This window comes from Ovis aries, chromosome 18 (assembly GCF_016772045.2).
Source record: "Ovis aries strain OAR_USU_Benz2616 breed Rambouillet chromosome 18, ARS-UI_Ramb_v3.0, whole genome shotgun sequence".
Classification (NCBI taxonomy): Eukaryota; Metazoa; Chordata; class Mammalia; order Artiodactyla; family Bovidae; genus Ovis; species Ovis aries.
In genome coordinates this window covers 13,241,519-13,264,691 of record NC_056071.1, presented here as the reverse complement: position 1 = coordinate 13,264,691, position 23,173 = coordinate 13,241,519, and the positions used below count along the sequence as shown (strand labels likewise).

The following is a 23,173-nucleotide window of genomic DNA, read 5'->3' as shown; positions in this document are numbered from 1 at the left end:
CACGCGGTGTGGACTTTCTGGAGTTCACCGCAGCTCTTAGCCGTCACCAACTCGAACCCCTTCAGGAGTTGCTAAGACACTTGCAAATTCTGAACCTGATGTGTGTGGACCTTCATCATCTGGACTCTTCTGGCTTTTTAAAAAATCTCAAGACAGCCCATGCCTCATCACCTCCTCCCTACCGCTAGCCCCTATCCTCGGTTATTTAGAATCATTTTTAGCCACTTACTAGCTGGAGGATCTTGGCGGAGGGGAGTCAGTTAACATTCCTGTTCCTCAGCTTCCTTGTTTGTAAACTGGAGATAATGGGGGTTGCCAGGGGTTATTGAGGATAAAATAAATTAAAACAGATGTCATGCTATGACCAGAGCCAGTGCCGGTTTGTTGCAAAAATGTCATTGGATGGGCCCAGTGATAGTCACCCTAAGTGAAGTAATTCAGACAAAGACGAACTTCATCCTATAGCACTTGCGTGTGTAATCTGAAAAATGATACAAAGCAGGAGTATCTGCACAGAAATAGAAAGCAAACTTACGATTATCAAAGGAGAAAGGGAGGGGAAGGATAGACTGGGCGTTTGGGATTAATAGATGCATGCTATTATATATAAAATAGATAAACAAGGGGCTATAGCACAGGAACAATATTCAATTACTTGTACCTTTAATGGAAAGGAATTTGAAAAAAGAATATATATCTATGTAAAACTGAGTCACTTTGCTGCACATCTGAGACATTGTGAGTCAACTATACTTTAAACAAATAAATGAAGCTGTTTGAAACATGTGTAAAATCTAGGCACATTAGAATGCCAGCATGTTGTTTTCCTGTAACCTGAGTAGTAAGAATAAATACCTCTCTGGTAAAGAAATGTAGTACCTTAAACCACCTCTCACTTTCTTTAGGTCTCTCCTGTTCACCCTGGAGGGCTCAGCTAAATGCCATGATAGCTAATTATCACCCAGAAGCCCCCTGGGCAGGGTCCCCTGCAAGAGGCTTTTGTAGCGCAGTGATCAGCACTTCTGCAGAATGGGACCCATCCACGTTGTGGCATCACCATCTGCATCCCACTCTGTCCCTGCAGCAGACTGAAAGTGTTCTCAGGGCAGGAACTTTCTCAGGTACCTGAGGCCTCTTGGTAAGTACATATTGCTAATATGAATATTCATCGGAAAGACTGATGCTGAAGCTGAAGCTCCAAAACTTTGGCCATCTGATGCGAAGAGCCAACTCACTGGAAAAGACCTTGATGCTGGGAAAGATTGAGGGCAGGAGAAGAAGGGAATGACAGAGGATGAGATGGTTGGATGGCATCCCTGACTCTATGGACATGGCTTTGAGCAAGCTCCGGGAGCTGCAGTCCATGGCATCTCAAAAGAGTCGGACATGACTTAGCAATTGAACAACAGCAACATATATCTATAAAATGAGCGAAATTTTAGATGGGAGAGGCTAGGCCAGCCTCAGGTGGATGCTTGTGAACCCTGGGAGGGTCATATTTCTTTTCATTATTGGATAAATGGTTAATTCTCTTTTAAAGAGCCAAAGGAAAAACAAATTTACCAAGCTGACATTTAGCAAAAGCCATTTCGACATCTAAAGACGTTCCTAGCTCTGCAACTCTGGATGACCTTGCACTTGAAAATGTCACTGCCAGTTTGCTGGGCTGATTAGGTTTGCCCGTTCGCTCTTGCCCCTAAACCCCCGCTCTGCCCATTTCTTTCCTCAGCTGGGGTTTCCTCCAACACACTCCCACTTTGGCTAGAATTCCATGCTCCCTGCTCTCTCCTCAGCTCAAGGTGAGTTTCATCTGGGCTCTTGAGAGCAGCTGGGGAAATACTCTCTGCATTTAGGTCTCATGTGGTTGTGGCTGGACACAGGGTGATGTTCTGGGGAGGAGACAGTCTCTGCAGCCTGGACCAGCTGTGCAGCGTTGACACGGCTGACGGGTTCCGTCATTCCAGTTGACCATGGCTAACTAAAACGTGTGAGCTTGCTGGGAGCTAATAGTTCCAAATCTGTGTACTGTATAGGGCTATGGGAACAGATGATGGTGGGTCTTTTCCAATGCATTTGATTTGTCCACTGTCACATGAACCAGAGAGGGGGAGGAAGGTCTGTAATACACTGAGCTGTTTCTCCAAAACTTACACCTGGAACCTCCTTCTAAGAATATATAATCTCTTACCTTGCCTTGTCCTATAGGAATTAAAAGAAAAAAAAAAAAAGCATTTTGTCACTTTCTCGTGTTACCAAAATTGAATTTAAGAATTTTTAGACATGTTTTTCCACATCTAATTATTGATGCATGCTGTTCTATTTACTCTAAATTAATTATGTAAGAAAAGCATGATTCATCCACAAAGACACTCAGTAATTGCATAGTTGATCACACTTGGTTGAGAAACACAATTTTAAAATGTAAATGGAAATTTAATTATGTGTTAGCATTGAAAATAGGCAAGACCTGCTTTTGTGACCTCACATTTGGAATTCCTGCATTTTGACTGAAAAAAATTCAACTGATTAATTTTGAGTTTTATCTCTAAATATTGACATAAAAGAGGAGAACAGGTCACTTGCTATTACTTATTTAAACTATCCCATTGGTGGAGTGGATAGTTTCATTCCCAGTAAAGGAAGAAGCATGCATTTAATTCTCATTATAGCTTTCTTACTTTAACAATGGGTTCTGGAATGCCAGAGACAGCCTGAAGGGCCACTAAGGCTTTTGACTAAATAAATGAAATTTAGAGATTAGGCTCAGAAAATATAGGAGTGATTTGGCAGAATTATCATTTCTTGAAAAATTTTTTGATGTGGACCGTTTTTAAAGTCTTTGTTAAATTTGCTGCAATATTGCTTCTCTTCTATGCGGTGGTTTTTGGCCGCAAGGCGTGTGGGATCTTAGCTTCCTGACCAGGTGCTGAACCCACACCCCCTTCACTGGAAGGTGAAGTCTTAACCACTGGACCCCCAGGGGAGCCCCAGAATTATCACTTTTAAGCTTCTTGTGTGGGAGGCAGCTTCTAAGATGATTCCTTCTTCTAGAGTGTGGGCTGAACCTGGTGAAACTGATGGGATAACAAAGAAACTGACAGGATATTACTTCCAAGGACAGGTTGTAAGGGACTGTGACTTCTCTTTTGCTCTCCTTCTCTCTTCTCACTTGCTCATGCTGATGAACCTGGCTGCAGTGTTATAAGGAAGCCTCCACATACACCCTCCAGGGCGACTTCCAGCCAACAGCTGGTGACAAACTGAAGCTCTCAGTCCAATGCCCCACGAGGAGTGGAATCCTGCTGAAAACCACGGAGTGAGCTTGGAAATGGATCTCGTCCCAGTCAAGCCTTTAGATGACTGCAGCCCCCCTCAACACCTTGATTGTAGCTTGTGAGACCTTGTGAGCCAGAGGACTCAGCTAAACTGTGCCCAGATTCCAGAGTCACAGACATAATGTGACATAGCTCATGCTTTTATTTTAATCCACTAAAGTTAGAGTAATGTGTTATGCTGCAATAGGTAAGTAACCCATTATTGACCAGAAATGTATTAATATGTCTTTTGTTACCTGAATGCTATTGACTAGAGTGCCTCAATATATATACTGGTGTGTTCACTTACATAACAAATTATAGGCCACAGGTGTCAGTTTCTGCAAAAATCTCCTGGTCAATAAAGAGTTAAAATGCTTCGTTTCTTGCTTGCTGATTTCCACATCACTGTTTCTTATGCTTCCAGTCTTTAACCAGAGGTGTGTACAGGTGAAATCTGGTACACATGGCATAGAAATACAACAAGGTTATTCAGATCCAACCTGGGCAGCTGAGCCTCAAATCACCCAAAGGTCTGAATCAGGAATGTGCCCATCTGCCTTCTCAAACAATCACCCTAAAATAAGACAAAGAGGTTCTCAAGCAGTTTTGTTTATTTTAAAGAGAAAACGTATTTATTTTATAGCTTGATTTTATAAAGATGCTGCTTCCACCTTTTGTGATGTGAACCCAGGTGATAGCTAAGGGAAAAAAAGAGCATCCATGGGGCAGCCAGCAAAAGAGAGCGTGTGGGGCAGCCTAGGGGAGGTTTTGACAGCCAGGACCAGAGGTAGAAAGTAGCCCCTCTGCTCGCATTTGATCGGCCCCAAGTAAGTGTCAAGACCATGTCACACTGCAAGGGATGCTGGGCAATATAACCTAGCACTGTACTTGGAAGGAGGAGGAGACAGATTCTGGCAAAACATAGCCTGTCTGCCAAAACAATTAACTCTTATGAAGTTAAATTGATGATGTACAGGGGCTTCTCTTGGTAAAGAATCTGCCTGCCAGTCCAGGAGATGCAACAGAGGCGGGTTCAGTCCCTGGGTCAGGAAGATCCCCTGGAGGAGGAAATGGCAACGCACTCCAGTATTCTTGCCCCCAAAATCCTATGGACAGATGAGCCTGGCCAGCTATAGTCCATGGGGTCTCAAAAAGTCTGACACAACTGAGCGAGTGAACACCCACATGATATGCAGACACCATGCTAAGCATTACAGATACACACGAGGTAGGAAAGAGTGGTCCTTGTTCTCAAAGACATCACAGTCTAGCTGGAGGCATCTGTTGATGAAAAGTGGTTTGGAAAGCAAGCCTTATGCCAGCTTCCACCACCCCCGTGTGAAAACCAGTAGCAGCTACAGAGTGTTCTGTTCACGGGCTGAACGGTACACGTTCATCCTGTGGAAGAATCATCCCCAGTGCCAGGGGGCCACAAAACCGCTCACCTGAAGACTCTCTTTGTTAGCAACTATGTACATGACAAAACCTCTCCCTCCCCGGGGGCAGTGTCTGTGACTGTGAACTTGCAAGTGACGTGTGTGGGAACCAAATTGGCTAGTGGTCTGAAACTCCAGTGACCACTACTTGCAAGAATAATGTTTTCTAAGGTAGTTGTCAACATTTTTGCCAGGAACTGGGAAATCAGGGTATAAATTGGAGCAAGATCTTTGGAAACATGATTTTGTACTATAGGCTAAACTTGAAAATATATATAACCTGTGACTCAGCAGTGTTCTCCTTCCTACCTTGGGAAACAGTTTGATCGTGTACATGAGCATAAGAATGTTCATCACAGAGATGTCTGTGCTGGTGAAAAACTGACATCAGCACAAATGTCCATAAATTATAGAATAAAGTCTGGTGCAGCCACACAGTGGAATATTACACAGCAGCGAACATGAATAATTTGTAGCTTCTTGCGTTAATATGAATGAATCTCTAAAATGTAATGCTGAGTGCAAAACACAAGTCATACAGACGACTTCATTTATGTGAAGTTCAAAAACATCCCAAACTAAACAATATGCTCCTTCAGTTCAGTTCAGTCGCTCAGTCGTGTCCGACTCTTTGCTACCCCATGAATCGCAGCACGCCAGGCCTCCCTGTCTATCACCAACTCCCGGAGTTCACACAGACTCACGTCCATCAAGTCAGTGATGCCATCCAGCCATCTCATCCTCTGTTGTCCCCTTCTCCTCCTGCCCCCTATCCCTCCCAACATCAGAGTCTTTTCCAATGAGTCAGCTCTTTGCATGTGGTGGCCAAAGGACTGGAGCTTCAGCTTTAGCATCATTCCCTCCAAAGAAATCCCAGGGCTGATCTTCAGAATGGACTGGTTGGATCTCCTTGCAGTCCAAGGGACTCTCAAGAGTCTTCTCCAACACCACAGTTCAAAAGCATCAATTCTTCGGTGCTCAGCCTTCTCCACAGTCCAACTCTCACATCCATACATGACTACTGGAAGAACCATAGCCTTGACTAGACAGACCTTTGTTGGCAAAGTAATATGCTCCTTAGGGATATGTATATAGCGCTGGTGATTCATGCTAGCTATTACTTCCTTGTGCTATGAGAAGGGGCAGGCAAGGGAGTGGCATGGAGGGACTGAGCTTGCATTATTCAGTCTTTCTGCCTGTTTCTGCCCTTTTATCATTGGAAAAATGAATGACCTTGGCCCTACCTGTCCCTGGAGCGTCTCATGCTAACCTTGGCATTATAGTGAAGTCCTGGCCAAAGCCGAGAGGGTGGAGGGAGGAAAAGACAGAGAAAGAGAGAGGAGGAGGAGAAGAAAACCAAGGGGAAGAAGAGGGAGGAGAGGAGGAGGAAGAAGGGGAAGGATCAGGGAGGGAAAGTTAGAGGGAGAAAGAAAGGGAATGAACATGGGGGGTGGAGGGTAATACGTTTTAAGAATGGAAGACAGAATCAGGTTTTCTGACCCCACTTACACGTTCAAAAAATGCATATGTGGACTAGACATCTATTGAACAATTTAACAGCCCTTTCACTGTGCAAAGCAATTCCTTAGGTTTCGTGTCATTTCATCCTCACAGCAGCCCCACAAGCGCATGCGGTCATTCCCATTTTCCTTATTCGGAGTGTAAAGCTCAAGGAGGTTAAGGGATTTACCCAAGGTCATCGTGGTGGGGACGGGAACTTTGGTGTTCAGTCTAAATGTATAGATGCAGAAGTTCAGGGAATGTTCTTGGAAAAATCTAGTGGGAAATAACTTCATTGAAGCCTTGTCCCTTTGAATACTGCCATCTCAGCCTGGCAATCCCCCTTCTCCATTTTAATTTATGATTTTTGCTCCAGGGTACATCATTTGAAGGGCAAATAAAGCACTAGCAGCGTTCTCCCTGCATGGACTCTGGAGGCCTGCTCCTTTGAGCAGGTGGCTTGGTACTTGCAGATGTGGTGAGCTTATACATCTGGCAAGCATTAGTTAGTGGGCAGCACATGCTATTTCACAGCCCTAATGAAATCTGGGTCTGTGGCATTTTAATAAACCATTCAAGGAAGAAAGATTCCTGGCATTCTGTTGGCCAGTATGGGTCTGGAAGAAATAGAAAAATTTCTATCATCACAATGGATTTAGTTATTTTCATCTTGTACAAAGTTACTCCGGGTTGAAAGGCTGGACAAGATAGCTCTTGATTAAATGAAAACTATGTCTGACTAGTACATAAATTATGTAGCGGAGGAACAGAAAAATCAGTGTCTTTCATTAGCTCAATCCCCATTATGGTTTAACTCAGACTGAGAAGCTTGTCTGCCTTGAAAGTATGTTAACAGCTACATGGCTGACACATTTCTTTGAAGGAATACTGGGGTCAGAGATTGAGTTTTAGTGATGGGCATCAGCTGTTCTGAGCTTCCCAGATGGCTCTAGAGGTAAAGAACCCACCTGCCAGTGCAGGAGATGGAAGAGACACAGGTTGGATCCCTGGGTCGGGAAGATCCCCTGGAGGAGGGCATGGCAACCCACTCCAGTACTCTTGCCTGGAGAATCCCACGGACAGAGGAGCCTGGCAGGCTACAGTCCATGAGGTCGCAAAGAGTCGGACACGACAGCAACTAAGCACTCATTAGCTGTTCTGGATTCCTTGCAGTTGTACTGGTTTATTTTGTGTTTATTAACCCATTGGTTCTGCTCTTACCACATTCATACCCAAAGGTCCTTTTTTATATCTTCTGGCTTACTTGCTTGATTTGTAAACCCATAACTTGCCTTCCTCATCCTCACCCATCCATTCCTTGTTCCTAGACATATGTTAAATGTACAGTTTCCTCTTTCCCCAGGAGTCAGTAGCCTAGCTACTTGAAGTGGGGAGGACAATGCAGTCAGATGAAATTAACTGCATTTTTTTTTCTCCTGGGAACTTGAATTTAGAAGAGAGTAGTAGTAAATTATGCAGTTCAATAAATACCCCTGGCTCTCCTTCTTACATGGTAGGACTGCATTTCTTGGCTCCATTGTGGTTGGACAGAGCCTTTGAATAGTTCTGACCAAGGAGCTGTGAGCAGAACTGACATGGATTTTTTCAAGGATGTGCACGACTCCTAAAAACCTTTCCCCCTTTTCCACTTTGGCATGGCAACCTGCTGGAGATCCACACCAACTCTAATGAACAGATTCCCTACCAGTACACCGTGGACTATAAAATTAGTGAGAAATGAAACATTATTTCTCATAGAACAAACTTATAGCTACCAGGGGACAGGCGAGGAGAAGAGAGATAGATTGAGAGTTTGGGATGGACATGTACACACTGCTGATTTTAAAATGGATTACCAACAAAGACCTACTGCATAGCTCAGGGAACTCTGCTCAATATTTTGTAATAACCTAAATGGGAAAAGAATTTGAAAAAGAATAGATACACATATATGTACAGCTGAATCACTTTGCTGTATACCTGAACCTAACACGGCCTTGTCAATCAATTATACTCCAGTATAAAACAAAAATTTTAAAAAACTAAAAAAATAAATAAAAGCCATTGAAGTGAAATTGTTTGTTACTAGTTTATACTAGTAATAATCTATATTGACTGATCCAGAGGGAGAGAAAAAAAATTCAGGTAAGAAAGAAAAGGAAGAGAGGCTAGGAAGTTTGGGATTAACATATACACTCTGCTATATTTAAAATGGATAACCAACAAGGACCTACTGTATAGCATATGGAATTCTGCTCAATGTTATAAAACAAACTAAATGGGAAAATGTATAACTTAATCCACTTTGCTATACACCTAAAGCTACACAACATTTTTAATCAGCTATGTTCGTATATGTGTGCTAAGTTGCTTCAGTTGCGTCCGACTCCGTGTGACCCCATGGACTGTAGCCCGCCAGGCTGCTCTGTCCGTGGGATTCTCCAGCAAGAGCACTGCAGTGGGTTGCCATGCCCTCCTCAAGGGGATCTTCCCAACTCAGGGATCGAACCTGGGTGTGGCCCCGTGGACTGCAGCACGCCAGGCTGCTCTGTCCATGGGATTCTCCAGCAAGAGCACTGCAGTGGGCTGCCATGCCCTCCTCCAGGGGATCTTCCCAACCCAGGGATCGAACCCATGTCTCTTAGGTCTCTGGGATTGTCAGGCGGGTTCTATATCATTAGCGTCAACTGGAAAGCCGATTAACCAACTATAATATAAAATTAAAAATTTTTGAAAACAGGAAAGAAAATCAAGGAGGCAGTACATCTTATGTCTGTGTGCTGGGCTGCAATGTATGTCCTTAGGACTTGTGGTTTTTCATTAGTTGTCCATTCACACAGTGTGTAACCTTTTGAGTCTGGCTTCTTTCATTGAGCATGATGCATTTTAAATTAATATATGCCTTTGCATGTATCCATAGTTTGTTTCTTTTTATTGCTAATTCAGAATAAGCAGCTGATGAAGCTACCCCACAGGAAGCTCACCATCATTGCATGGTCAAATTTTGTACCCTAACTGCTTGCAAACCCAAGATAACATTGATACCTTATTTTGCTGTTGGCAGAAAAGAGATGTAAAGTTTTTAATAAAAAACAAACAAACAAAAACCAGGGATCCAGAGGTTTCTGGGTAACGCATGAAGCACTGGAAAGAACCTGTCATTTCCCAAAAGGTCATGAAGATCAGTTAACATTATGAAAGGATGTCTCAAAACTGCAATCCATGTGCTCATGTGTGTCAGGGGTTATTTGACACCCTCAGTGTATTTTTCTGGCGCAACTGACTCAAGGGTTTGGAATAAATGCTTAATAACATTTTTATTTAAAAAAATAAACTGAAAAGTATTTATAGAAAATTACATAGATCACAAATGTACATACCACTGAGTTTTCAAAAACAGACCACACCCTTGTAACGGAACTTAGATCAAGAAATAGTATTGACTTCCTCAAGGGTCACCATTCATCCTGACTCCTAACACTGGACATTAGTGTTGCCTGTTTTATACTTTAAATGAATGAAAGCACACGTGATGTGAGCCTAATTCTTTCACTCAGCACTGATTGTGGGATTTATCCATATTTTGAATGTAGTTGCTCATCCGTAATTTACAATATTTCATTGTGTGACTTCCCTGGTGGCTCAAACGGTAGTCTGCCTGCAATGCAGCAGAGCTGAGTTTGACCCCTGGGTCAGGAAGATCCCCTGGAGAAGAGAATGGCTTCCCTCTCCAGGATTCTTGCCTGGGAAATCCCAAGGACAGAGGAGCCTGATGGGCTACAGTCCATGGGGTCACAGCGACTAACACTTCCACTTTCATTTAAAAAGTCTTTATTGAATTTGTTACAATATTGCTTCTGTTTTTACCTTTTGGGTTTTTTGGCTGCGAAGCATGTGGGATTGTAGCTCCCAGACTAGAGACTGAACCCACATCCCCTGCATTGGAAGGCAAAATCTTAACCACTGGCCCACCAGGGAAGTCCTGCTTTGTTTTCTTGAAGAGACCCTTTCATTGTCATATAATGTCCCTTCTCATCTCTGGTATTTTCCTTGTGAAATCTTTCTCTGAAATCGAAACAGTCACTTACCAATTTCTTTTGATTAGTGTTTGTATCACATGTCTTTTTCTATTTGTTTACCATTATTTCATTTGTATCCTTATTTTTAAAGTGGATTTCTTAAAGGCAGCATATAGTGAGTCTTTAAAATTCTTTCTTAAATCCCAGCTGATGATTTCTGACTTTTAATTGGTGTGTTTAAGCCACTTACATTAATTATTGATATGGTTGAATTTAGGCTACCCTGTTATTATTTATTTTCGTCCCTCTATCTCATCTCTCCTGCTTTCTTTGGGTTGAGTATTTTTCAGTCTTTTATTAAATTTTTTCTATTAACTTTTGGGTTTCTCTCTCTTTGTGTAGATTTTTTTTAGTGTTGCTCTGGGGATAATAGTTACATATGAATTTTTACAGTCTAATTAGACTAATTTCACCTAATTGGCCGAGTAGAGTGTGGAACTCTCACAACCAATTAAGTCCCTTTCACCCCTGTCACTTCGGTAGTCATATGCATTATACTTACATACAGTGAAAACCTCACTAGACAATACTGTAATTTTTGCTTTTAATAGTCATAAATATTTTAAAACCTTAAGAGGAGAGAAAGAGTGCAATACGTTATGCAGCTGTTTATCATTTCCGTTGGTTTTCCTTCCTTACGAAATGCCACGTTTCGCTTGGTGCCACTTCTCCGTGTAAGCGGCTTCTTTTGCCATTTCTTTTTGAGCAAGTCTGCTAACAATGGTTATCCCACTTTTCCTACATCTAAGAGCATCTTTATTTTACACTTATTTCTGAAGGCTAACTTCACATGGAGAATTGTGCATCAACGGTTCTTTTCTTTCCGTATGCTATGAAGATGTTCTCATTCCTTCTGATCCATGTTATTTTCATAATAACTTCAGTAACTTGAACTGTTGCTCTTTTTAATGTAATGTGTCATATTTCTTTATCTTTGGTTTTCGTCAGGTTGACCATGATGTACCAATGGCACAGGTTTCCTTGAGTTTCTCTGATCTGGTATTCCTTGAGATTCTTAAATCTTAATTTATGCCTCATATTACTTGAGAAATTTTTAGCTATGCTTTTTCAAATGTTTTCTTTTTGCACCAGTTTATTTCTTCTCTCTTCTGGAACCCTAATGACACAGACGTTAATAGTTTACTGATAAGGAATTCTAAATTCTAAACAATTCTAAATTATTTTTACATGAAAACGTGCAGCCTGAGACTGCGAGATTGGCATGAACTTTTCAGATAAAGCTTGTGTTTGAGTACATTTTGGCTCCTAGGGGACTTCGCCTCTCTGCTTAGACAGAAGATGGAGAAGGGACAATCCCATGGGGACAGGTCATGGGGGTAACAAAGACCCGTGTTCATTGTGTGACCGACCGACCCTGCGAGGGTCTGCAGCCCCTCTTTCCTCAGAAAGACTTTTCTTTAGAGGTTCTCTGATAACTGTTCCTGTCAGAAATTTTATGCAGACTTGCTGATTCTAGAAAATAGTAGAAAACACCGCTGGCTGCACGAATCACAGGCGTCTACTGGGACTGTTCCTGTCTCCACTGTAATGGTTCTGGGAGGTGGCATCCCTGGGAATTCCATTTCTCCGACACCCTTGCCTCAGGCATGAAGAGGCTCTCTTGCCATAATGAAGCACTGGAAGTGTGTGTTGAGACACCATTTTTGGAGAAAATTGTCATTTAATTTTACAGATGTTTCCTGTTGATGGACAGGGTTGGGGGTGGAAGATACTGAGGGCTGAGAGTGCCTTCCTGCGATGGGAGCAGGACTGAAGTTCTTCTCGGCACTGGGCCCGGAAGGGGGGACGGAGCGGAGAGGAGAGAGCGAAGGAGACAGACGATGGGGTCTGCAGATGCCCGAGGGGGGAGACTCTGCGGGGATCGGATGAAAACCCGAACAAACCAGCCAAGCATTCTGCATCGTCCCCTGGCTTCCAGGTGTTCTTGTGACTGGCCTCTAGGGAGTGTGTACTAACCAACGACTTTCACAACCAGGCCAGCATATCTTGAAGCGGAGCGAATTCATCAGGAGTATAGAACTTCCTCATTTTCATTGAATACATTTGAAAGGCTGGAATGAGGTGAAGAGACATTTGTACCTTTTCTCAGGCTACTCTCAGCTTTGGGATATATAGGAAAATCTTAATCTATTCTTTAAAAACTTCATTGAAGTATAGTTAATTTACAATGTTGGGTTGAATTTCTGCTGTATTGCAAAGCAACTCAGTTATGCATATATATATTCTTTTTCATATTTTTTCCATTATAGCTTGTTACAGAATGTTGAATATAGTTGCCTGTGCTGTACAGTAGGACTTTGTGGTTTATCCATCCTATATATAAAGGTTGGCATCTGCTAACCCCAAACTCCCAATCATTCCTCCCCCCCCCCCCCCCCCTTGGCAACCACAAGTCTGTTCTTTAGATTTGTGAGTCTGTTTTATTTTCTTCTCCTAGATATGTTCATTTGTGTTATATTTTAGGTTCCAATCTTTTCTTTAGTGCTCAGTATTCCAGGATCAACAAAAAACTCATTCCTGCACCCTGGATGCTGTACCTGTTACCTGCCATGAAAGATGGTCAGAGCTGGGTGAACCTCGATTTTTGCATCAGTCATTTTTGTGAGATGGTTATTTTCTCTCGTTGGGGCTGTGATTTGAAATTGGATAACCTTAAGATGTAGACCCTTGATTGTATTTAATATTTTGAGCCATTTTGTGAAATCTCCTGATATTAGGATGCAGCCTTTCTCCCAAGTTTCTGTCTCTAGTTGCCTTCACATCAGCTTATATTGTTATTGTTTGGAAACAATAGCTGTTATTTACTACTGCTGTTGCTCTTATCGCTAGACATCAAATAGTGCCTTCCCAACAGCAACCCTCTTGCTGTGTCCTCCTGGTTTTCTCGTCTTCCTCTTATATACTTTCATTATTTACCCATGGTTCAGGGAGAAAGCCTCTTGCGGGTGAGGAGATGGTGCTGTCAAAACAAGAAAAGGAAAAGCCTATCCTCCTTTCATTTAATATTTCTTTATTGTGGAAATGCTTCTGCTGAAAGCTGCCAAGACACAAAAATGGCTGAGGGAGGTGGGGAGGTGGGCAGGAGCCCAATCTCCAGACAAGGCAGGGAAATACCAGCCACAGGATAAGGAAAGCAAAAAGAGATTCCTGGAGTGGGGGGAGACCCACCTACATGTGGTTGGCGGGGATAAACCTCAGGCGAGCAGGAGTGGAACAATTTTCCACTGTGAGTTTTCCACAGTTAGCAGTAGCCCCTCCTGTGAGGGATGAAGTAGGGATCGGCTGGTTTGGTGCCTGGGACTCTGGACTTAGCAGTGGTCAGCAAGAAGAAGGAAGGACCAATGACAGAACTTAAGTGGGGGCTTCTTAGTCTTGGTCCAACATTTGGAGAAATGAAAAAAAAAATTCTTGGGTTTTATTCTAGCTCAGCACTTCTTGAGCCCTAGTGTGCATTAGAATAATCTGGGAATCTTGATGAAATACAGATTCTGATTATTGAGGTCTGCAGTGGGGTCTGAAATTCTGTGTGTCTAATGAGGTCCCTGCTGATGCTGTTGCTGCTGGCTCCAGGACCCACAGTTTGAGTAACAAGTGTCTCAGTTCAGTTCAGTCGCTCAGTTGTGTCCGACTCTTTGCGACCCCATGAACCACAGCACGATGCCAGGCCTCCCTGTCCATCACCAACTCCTGGAGTTCACCCAAACCCATGTCCATTGAGTCGGTGATGCCATCCAACCATCTAATCCTCTGTTGTCACCTCCTCCTCCTGCCCTCAATCATTCCCAGCATCAGGGTCTTCTCAAATGAGTCAGCTCTTCGCAACAAGGCTCTAGAACAGTTAAATCATAATCTCTTGGGGGTAGGTCCTAGTTATGGGCTTCTGAAGAGACTCCCCAGATTTATAGGGTTGAGACCCATTGCCGTAGAACCTCGTAAACGATGGGAGTTCAGGAACTCGGGGACCACCGCCATGATTAAAGCCCACCCTGCTGAGGTGGTGTGGCAGATGATCCCTTCTGTGTGGAACTTGAAAGATCTCCAAGTCTGCTTGGGGGAGCAAGGCACAATCATTATAGCACATGGCCTTGGTGTCTTTGGGGGAAGAGGTTTGCTCTGTGGAGTCAGAGTGTTCTCAGCAAAGTCCACGTCAAGGTTTTCTGTGGTCAACAAGCCCCTTGGTGGTGGGAACTCTGGATTTTCCTAGTTACTATGATTCTCTTTCTAGAGTGATTCTGTTTGAACTTCAAAAACTTCTCTTTTACCCTCAAAATGGCACAGCCAGTTTGATTCAGTTCAGTCACTCAGTTATGTCCAACACTTTTTGACCCCATGGACTGCAGCAGGCCAGGCCTCCCTGTCCATCACCAACTCCTGGAGCTTGCTCAAACTCATGTCCATCAAGTCGGTGATGCAGTCCAACCATCTCATCCTCTGTCGTCCCCTTCTCCTCCTGCCTTCAATCTTTCCCAGCATCAGGGTCTTTTCAAATGAGTCAGTTCTTCGAATCAGGTAACCAAAGTATTCAGCATCAGTCCTTCCAATGAATATTCAGGACTGATCTCCTTTAGGATGGACTGGTTGGATCTCCTTGCAGTCCAAGGGACTCTCAAGAGTCTTCTCCAACACCACAGTTCAAAAGCATCAGTTCTTCGGCGCTCAGCTTTTTATAGTCCAACTCTCACATCCATACATGACCACTGGAAAAACCATAGCTAGGTCTGTGTCAAATGCATTTTTTTTACCTGATAGAAGATGGAACAATTCCAGAACTGTCAGTGCAGAACTCAGACACAGACAAAGCAAAATTAAAATAAAAACACTTTGAGAGAAGGAAGTAAATACAATATAAAAACGTGAACTGTCATGGCTGGCTGGAGTTGGTTCATAGCCCATTAAATGTCCACCTAGTGTATATGGTGGATCATCCATCTTGAGAGTCCCTTGGACTGTAAGGAGATCAGACCAGGCAGTCCTAGAGGAAGTCAACCCTGAATATGCTTTGGAAGGACTGATGCTCAAGCTGAAGCTCCACCTGATACTTTGGCCTCCTGATGTGAACAGCCGACTCATTGGAAAAGACCCTGACGCTTAAGAGTGAGGGCAGGTGGAGAAGGGGACGACTGAGATGAGATGGTTGGATGGTATCACTGACTTAATGGACATGAGTTTGAGCAAGCTTCGGGAGATGGTGATGGACAGGGAAGCCTGGCGTGTTGCAGTTCTTGGGGTAGCGAGAGTCCGACACGACAGAGAGACTGAACAACAAATTATTCTTCGGGTAATTTAACCCACTGCCGTGGAGATTATTCCTTTGATTTCCCACATGAGCCTAAGGCCACTCCTTCAGAAGCCAGAATTTACCCTCCCTTCCTCCCTCTCCACGGGCACTATCATTCTTTCTGATTTTGATTGCCCTGTCATTCTGTGACTTTGGATAATAGGCCATTATTCTAGGAATTACCATTATATTTTATTAATAAGACCCGGGAGAAATTATAGCAGGGAAACGCTGAAAGATTTGCGAGCGGAGCCCTCATATCTCTTGTCGAGTGTGGCCCTTTGCCACTGACGGATGAGGATAGCACATGCTCCCTCCCCACCTCCCATCCTTTGCAGCCGGGGGACCAGCCAGACCCTGGATCTGGGGACTGGTGGCTGAACCTGGCGCATGGCCTCCCAGGAGGGACAAGAGCCGGCAGGGATGGTGACACGGAGGACTTACTGTGAACAGGGTGGCCAGTCACCCCCACAAGTGGGGTCATGGTCAAAACTTCAACCATGGACTGACAAAGGAGAAAGCTGTGCACATCTCCTGATGATCAAAGAAGTATCCGCTTATCATAATAGACACATTTGGGAAGTACCAAATAGAAGCGTTAAAGAAATCTACCATTTTTTCGAGGCATCCAGAAAGCTCACGTGTGGGCATATTTCCTTTTCATTATATATTCTTGTGTGGTTTTTCCCTTTCTATAGTTAAGCTCATTCTATTTACATCATTCTGTATACTCTTGCTTCCTATGGCGTTGCATTAACCCACGTAGTTCAAGAAAACTCTTCTTAAACATCATCTGACAGTGATTTAACCATAGAATTAAAATTATGGCTCCTGTGCATGTTTGCCACTGATCAAGAAGGGTATTTTCTCCACCGGTGAATTCCCCTAAAGCACGGTGCTTGGGGAAATTCCATCAACCACCCAGGCCATATGTCAGCGCCAGCCTTTTCTGGATCTGTGGCCGCCCCTCCCCCATCCTGCCGTGTAACTGGGCAAAGTGGGAGTCATAATAATTAGTGGTGCAGAGTTGCTTTATCTGTGAAAGGAGATCGTTGCTGTAAAGCACTCAGCAGAACAGCAGGGCTCTTGAAATCCACCTGAGTCAGTTGCAGCAGAATTTCAAGTGTCTTTGCACTTGGTGTCCCCTCCACCTGGAATGCTTCCCTCCCCGCCACCCCCCCCCCCACCCCCAGCAATTTGTGTAGGAATCTGCTTGATTTCCTACTAAGTAGTAATTTCCCACTCCACTGATTTGCTCAAAGATGACGGTAAAAAGGAGGTCTTAGTGGAGAAAAGAGCTCACATGGGTTTCTGCAAGGGCAGTTTTTCTGCATGGCCACAGTGCTTTGACGACACAGTGGTTCTCCGTCCAAGAGATTCTCCAGGCAAGAGTACTGGAGTGGGTTGCCATGCCCTCCTCCAGGGGATCTTCCCCACTCAGGGATCAAACCTGTGTCTCTTAAGCCTCCTGCATTGGCAGGTGGGTTCTTTACCTCTAATGCCACCTGGGAAGCCTTTTGATTACACAAAGGAAAGGAAAAAGGAAAGGAAACTGAAGTTGCTCAGTCGTGTCCGACTCTTTGCGACCCCATGGACGTAATCTACCAGGCTCCTCCGTCCATGGGATTTTCCAGGCAAGAGTACTGGAGTGGGGTGCCATTTCCTTCTCCAGGGGATCTGCCCAACCCAGGGATCTCCCACATTGCCGGCACATGCTTTATCGTCTGAGCCACCAGGGAAGCAATAATAAAGCCATTGATTACACAAAGGAGAGCAAGATAAAGCCATCCTTCCTCTTTGTAAGGGAGGTATAGTTTATTTGCAATATTATGTTTCAGGTGTACTTTACAACATACTGATTCTATATTTCATAGGTTATAAAGTCATTGTAAAACATTGGCTATATTCCTGCGCCATATATTATAACCCTGTAGCTTATTTACTTTACACATTGTAGTCTGTACTTCTTAACCCCCTGCGCCTGTCTTGTCTCTCTCCTCTTCCCTTTCCCCTCTGGTAGCCGTTAGTTTATTCTCTGTATCTGTGAGTCTGCTTCTTTTTTATATTCCACATATGTGACAACATACAGTATTTGTACTTCTCTGTCTGACTTATCTCGCTAACATAATACTCTCTAAGTCTACCCATATTGTTGCAAATGGCAGAATTTCATTCTTTTTAATGACTGAGTAGTATTCTATTCTTTATCTTCTTTATCCAGTCATCTGTTGATAGACACGTAAGTTGCACCCATGTCTTGGCAATTGTAAACAGTGCTGTTATAAACATCAGGGTTTCTAAGCAGTGGTTTTGCTTTCTTCAGCTATAGACCCGGGAGTGGAATTGTCGGATCGTGTGGTAGTTCTGTTTTTAACTTTTTGAGGAACCTCTGTTCAGTTTTCCCATAGCAGCTGCACCGATTCACGTTTTGCTTCCACCAGCATTGTACCGAGTGTGTTTAGTTGCTCAGCTGCTTCAGTCATGTCCGACTCGGCAACCCCGGGGACTGTAGCCCACCTGGCTCCTCCGCCCATGGAATTTTTCAAGCAAGAACACTGGAGTGGGTTGCCATTTCCTACTCCAGGGGATCTTCCTGATCCAGAGACCGAATCCGCGTCTCTCATGCCTCCTGCTTTGGCAGGCAGATTCTTTACCACTGGATTATCTGGGGCTCCATTTTCTCTACACCCTCGCCAACGTCTGTCACCTGTGTTCTTGTTTGATGATAACCATTCTGACAAGTATGACGTGATATGTCATTGTGGTTTTGATTTGTATTCTCTTACGATCAGTAATGTTGAGCATCTTTTCACATGCCTGTTTGCATCTGTATGTCTTTTTTTGGGGAAAATGTCTATGCAGGTTTTCTGTCCCCTTTTTAATCAGGCAAGGTTTTATTTTGTTGTTGTTATTGAGTTATATGAGCGGTTTATATTTTGTATTAGCCTCTTATCAGTCACAGCATTTGCAAATATCTCCTCCCGTTCTGTAGATTGTGTTTTTGCTTTGTCGATGGATTCCTTTGCTGTGCAGAAGCTTTTTTTTTTTCAAGATCTTTTTAAATTGGAGGATAATTGCTTTACAATGTTGTGTGCAAAAGCTTCTAAGTTTAATTGGGTTCCAACTGTTTATTTTTGCTTTTGTTTCCTTTGCCTTAGGAGACAGGTCCAAAAAAAAAAAAACCACCATGATTTATGTTAAGGAGTATTCTGCTTTTGTTTTCTTCTAGGAGTTTTATGGTTTCCAGCCTTACATTTAGGTCTTTAATTCATTTTGAGTTTATTTTTGTATATGGTGTGAGAAAATGTTCTAATTTCACAAAATGAGGTCACCCCTTGTATGTTTCCTGCAAAGCGCTTCTCTTTCCTTTCCTTGGCTCTCATTCCCCCACCCCTCCTTCCCCCTTCTTTCATCCTCACTCTGGATAACTGGGCTGCTTCCACCATCTTTTGCTTTCTTAAATTGTCACATCTAATAAAGACCCTAGGCCTAGGGTGTGTGGGCTTAGGCTCAGTTTGGGCTGGATTTACGTGGGAGGCACGGAGCCCAGTGGGAGATTGGAGTGGACCCCAGCAGACCTGCCTTCTTTCTTCTCTCTCTTACCACACAGGCCTGCATTTGTAAAGCGGGTACACTGAGAAAATGTCCCTCAAAAGTTAGAAAGAGAAAAACAAATATCGTATATGAATATACATATGTGGAATCTAGAAAAGCGGTTTAGATGATCTTATTTGCAAAGCAGAAGTAGAGACACAGATGAAGAGAAGAAACATGAATGGGGGGGGGAGGGGGGGAGGAACTGGGAGGCCGGGGTTGACGCATATACACTATGGAGGCTACACATAAAATAGACAGCTAATGAGAAGCCACTGACTAACACAGGGAACTCACTCAGTGCTCTGTGGTGACCTGAATGGGAAGGGAATCCGAAAAACAGGGGCTCTGTGTTGCTTCATTTTGCTGTACAGTAGAAACTCACACGACATTGTAAAGCAACCAGACTCCAGCAAAAATTGATTGAGGAAAAAGAGGCTTGAATAAGATAAAGCAACTAAAAAGCTTAACTCAATGTTTGCTCATTGGAAATGTGCAATTAAAGAGAGTCCGGTTTTCAAATAGCGACATGAATTCTACCCTTTTTATTTTCTGGGACAATCCATCATGGAGGTTGCATTGTTGCTGTGATTCCTGTGTTTGCTCAGCAAACGTGCGTCAAGACCTTCTTTGGGATGAGCGTTGTGCTGGGTGCCAGGCTACAAAGAGGATGCCTGGGTCCTTGTCATGGGACATCTTAGCAATTTTAATATGATGCAAATTAAGTTATATGTTTATGGTTATAGGTTTCTGAAGCACAGTTAATCTTACCATTTTTGGCTAACTGGGGAAGGCCCTGAATGACAGCATATTTCAGAATAATCAGTCTCATATAAGTGCCGATTTGAATTAAATGGAACTTAATCTTCTTTAAATACATACTGTGGTTGAAACTAGGTTAACAAGTGTTATCTAATAAAGAGATCCTTGGTGAGAACCAGTTAAGAATGACTATAATTAGTGATTGTTTATCATTGTCAATTTAAATCCTTGGGTATTCCTAAAGTACTTAGAAGTGCTTAAGACGTGTCTGCCCTCTTAAGAGGCTTTAAAAACATTTTCTCTACAACCTTGTTGACACAGTTAATTAACAGTTAGAACAATAGACACAAATGCTTTCTTCTCAGTTTGTACTGGGGTAAAGCTTAAAGTACGATTATTTAAAAAATTCTGGTATGTGAAAGGCAGATGGATGAGGGCTGGATGGCGTCTTAGCTCTGGTTAGTAATGGGCTGATGAAAACGTAAAAGTCCAACCTTCTCCTCCATTCTTACTTTGGTTCTGCCTAATGGGTTTGTTCAAAATATTTCAAATTTCTCAATTTTTTTTTAGAAACTGCTCTTACTTGTAATATCTCTGACAAGGTACTCTCAATCCTGAAATGAGCCATTAACTAGGGAGCTATTTTACTTTGTTTTTTTGTGGACACTCCAGTGTTCCGGCCTGGAGAATTCCAATGGATGGAGGAGCCTGGCAGCCTACAGACCATGGGGTCACAACGAGTCAGACACTACTGGGTGACCGACACTTTCTTTTCTTTCAGGCTTGTGCATGACAATTTGTCGGGGTACAGGGAAGGCAGGAAAAAAGTGGAAAAGGGGGGATTTTAAACGGCTGGGGGTGTGTGTGCCCAGAAGTGTGGCTCTGGGGGTCTTCTAGTAACCTCCCTGTTCCTCCAGGCAGGATTTCATGATGGCCTCTTTCCTGGACATGAGTCAGGAGTGCAGGGATTGGAGTGGGCCCGCCAGGCCCCTTTGTCACTTGGCTGCCAACATATTCGGAGCTTTTGCCTGGCCCCCTGGGGAGATGGAGCTTGGCCACAGCTGGGGTCGCTCTGTCAGCAGGGCTGTGGGGAGAAAGGAAGCCCTTCTGAAGGCCGGGGGGAACACCAGCATCTAACAATGCGAACATAACCCTCGTATAAGAAGGAAAGAAAGAAAGGCAGGAAGGGAGAAAGAAAGGCAGGAAGGGAGAAACGAATGAACAGAGAAATGAGCAGAAGGAAGAAAGAAAAGAAAACGCTCAGTTCTTAGAGTGGATTTGGGTTCACTCCGGCTTTCCTTGTCACTGAATGCACCCAATGGCTGGGAGAGAGGGTCGCTTGGTCCATGGTCCTCAGGTGTGGTCCCTGGACCCACAGCATTGGCATCTGTGAACTTGACCCAGATGTGAATTATTGGGCCTCTCCCCAGACCTACTGCAGCAGACGCCCTGGGGCTGAGGCCCAGTGATTTGTGTTACCAAGCCTCCAGGTGATGTCGATGTAGCAGAAGTTTGTAAATCCCTGGCTTAGAAAAGTGCTAACATCTGGCCTTGAGGATTTCTTTGTTACACACTAAAAGAGGGATTTTAGACTTAGCATCTCTGAGTCCTCATCTACATGGTGGAGGTGATACCGAGCATCCCTTTATTCAACAAATATGGATTGCATCCCTAATAAGCCAGGACAGTGGACAGGAAAACCAGAAAGGACTTGAGATCAGAGAGCTTAAAGCCTGGTGGGGAAAACAGATGTTGAGCGAATCATCACAAAATAGAAGTATATTGACCAACTGCAGTGAGCACTCTGGAGGAGAGCCACAGGCTCTGAGAGTTTGGAGCAGGGACACCTGACCTAGTTTGGGGGCTTGGAGAAGCTTCCTCAAGACAGTGACATCTGAGCTGTCAGCTGAAGGAGGAGAAGGTTGAGAAGGTGTAGGGGGAAGGGAGTGTGGGGCTCCAGGCAAGAGGAAAAATGGGTGAAGCCCATGAGCAGGTGGGGTGGGCACCATCTGGCTAAGGAGAAGTAGTTCCTAAATTTGTCTGCACCCTGAAATCACCTAGCGAGCCTCAAAAAGTACTGATGCCCTGGTTACACATATAGAGGTCATGATTCAGTTAAATATTAAACAAGTCCAGTGACTCTAACATGGGATGAGTCTGACAAGCACTGGACTGAAAGGTGAGACTGTAGAGAGCCCAGAAGAGGAGAGACGTGGGGAGAAGGTAAGGGGCCGGGTAAAGATGCCGGTCTTTCTCTTAAGTGCACAAAGTGCCCTGCAGGGCTGTGGCGGTGCAGGGAGGGGGAGAGGGGGGTGGGGGGCCTGGGGGTGGAGGTGAGGGTGGGGGTGGGGGACGGTGACCTGAGAAGATCTGTGCTTGGAGAAGATGACTCTGGTGGCACTAGGGAGAAAATGAATTTGGGGGAGGTGGAGGAGATAGAGATGAGATGATCTACCCGTCTCAGTGCAGAGGACAAGGAGGTGGGGAATTCATGTGTGCGTGCTGAGTTGCTCCACTCACGTCTGCCTCTTTGCAGCCTCATGGACTGTAGCCCGCCAGGCTCTCCTGTGGGATTCTCCAGGCAAGAATACTGCAGTGGGTAGCCATGCCATCCTCCAGGGGATCTTCCCGACCCAGGGACTGAAGTCTTTTATGTCTCCTGTATTGGCAGCCCAGTTCTTTACCACTAGCACCACCTGGGGAGCCTGAGGAATTCATAAAGGACCTTATTTCTGGCTTGCAGATGTGCAGAAGCTGGCAGAGGACCAGTTTCGGGGGGAATCGTGAGTTCAGCTTTGGGTATATTGAGTTCAATGCAAAGTGGTGGAAAAATGCCATACACACTGACTTGGACAAGTAAGGGACTTGTGTGTCTTGTGTAACAAGGAGACAGGGGCTGGAGCGGTGGCTCAGAGGTGCTTTGAAGAGTTGAAGCTCTGCGCCTTTCCGCTCTGTGCTCAAGGTTGTGGCTCTGTGGTCCTGGGTGGTGGCTGTCCCTCCGGCTGCCTGTCGCCATTGCAGGCCAGAAGCAGGAAGCAGCAGGAAGGGGGCTGCGAAGGAGTGTTGGTCACGGAAACCTGGGTCAGGAGCATGCACGCTTTTCCTCAGCTCCTCCCCTGTGCCCTTCAGGCTGTGACTGTGTACCCGGCCGCCCAGGGGGAAGGCAGTCTGGGGCAGCACACTGCA

At 44.3% G+C, this 23,173-nt stretch overlaps 1 long non-coding RNA gene across 1 annotated transcript in view; it reads left to right on the top strand.

Annotated features, from left to right (window-relative positions):
• The window catches only part of LOC132658153 (uncharacterized), a 61,923-nt gene extending 58,229 nt beyond the window's left edge, over positions 1-3,694 (top strand). The window contains exon 2 of the long non-coding RNA XR_009597320.1: positions 906-3,694. This is a non-coding gene — a long non-coding RNA (uncharacterized LOC132658153). The remainder of the gene's footprint in view (positions 1-905) is intronic.
• The last annotated feature ends 19,479 nt before the right edge of the window (positions 3,695-23,173 follow it).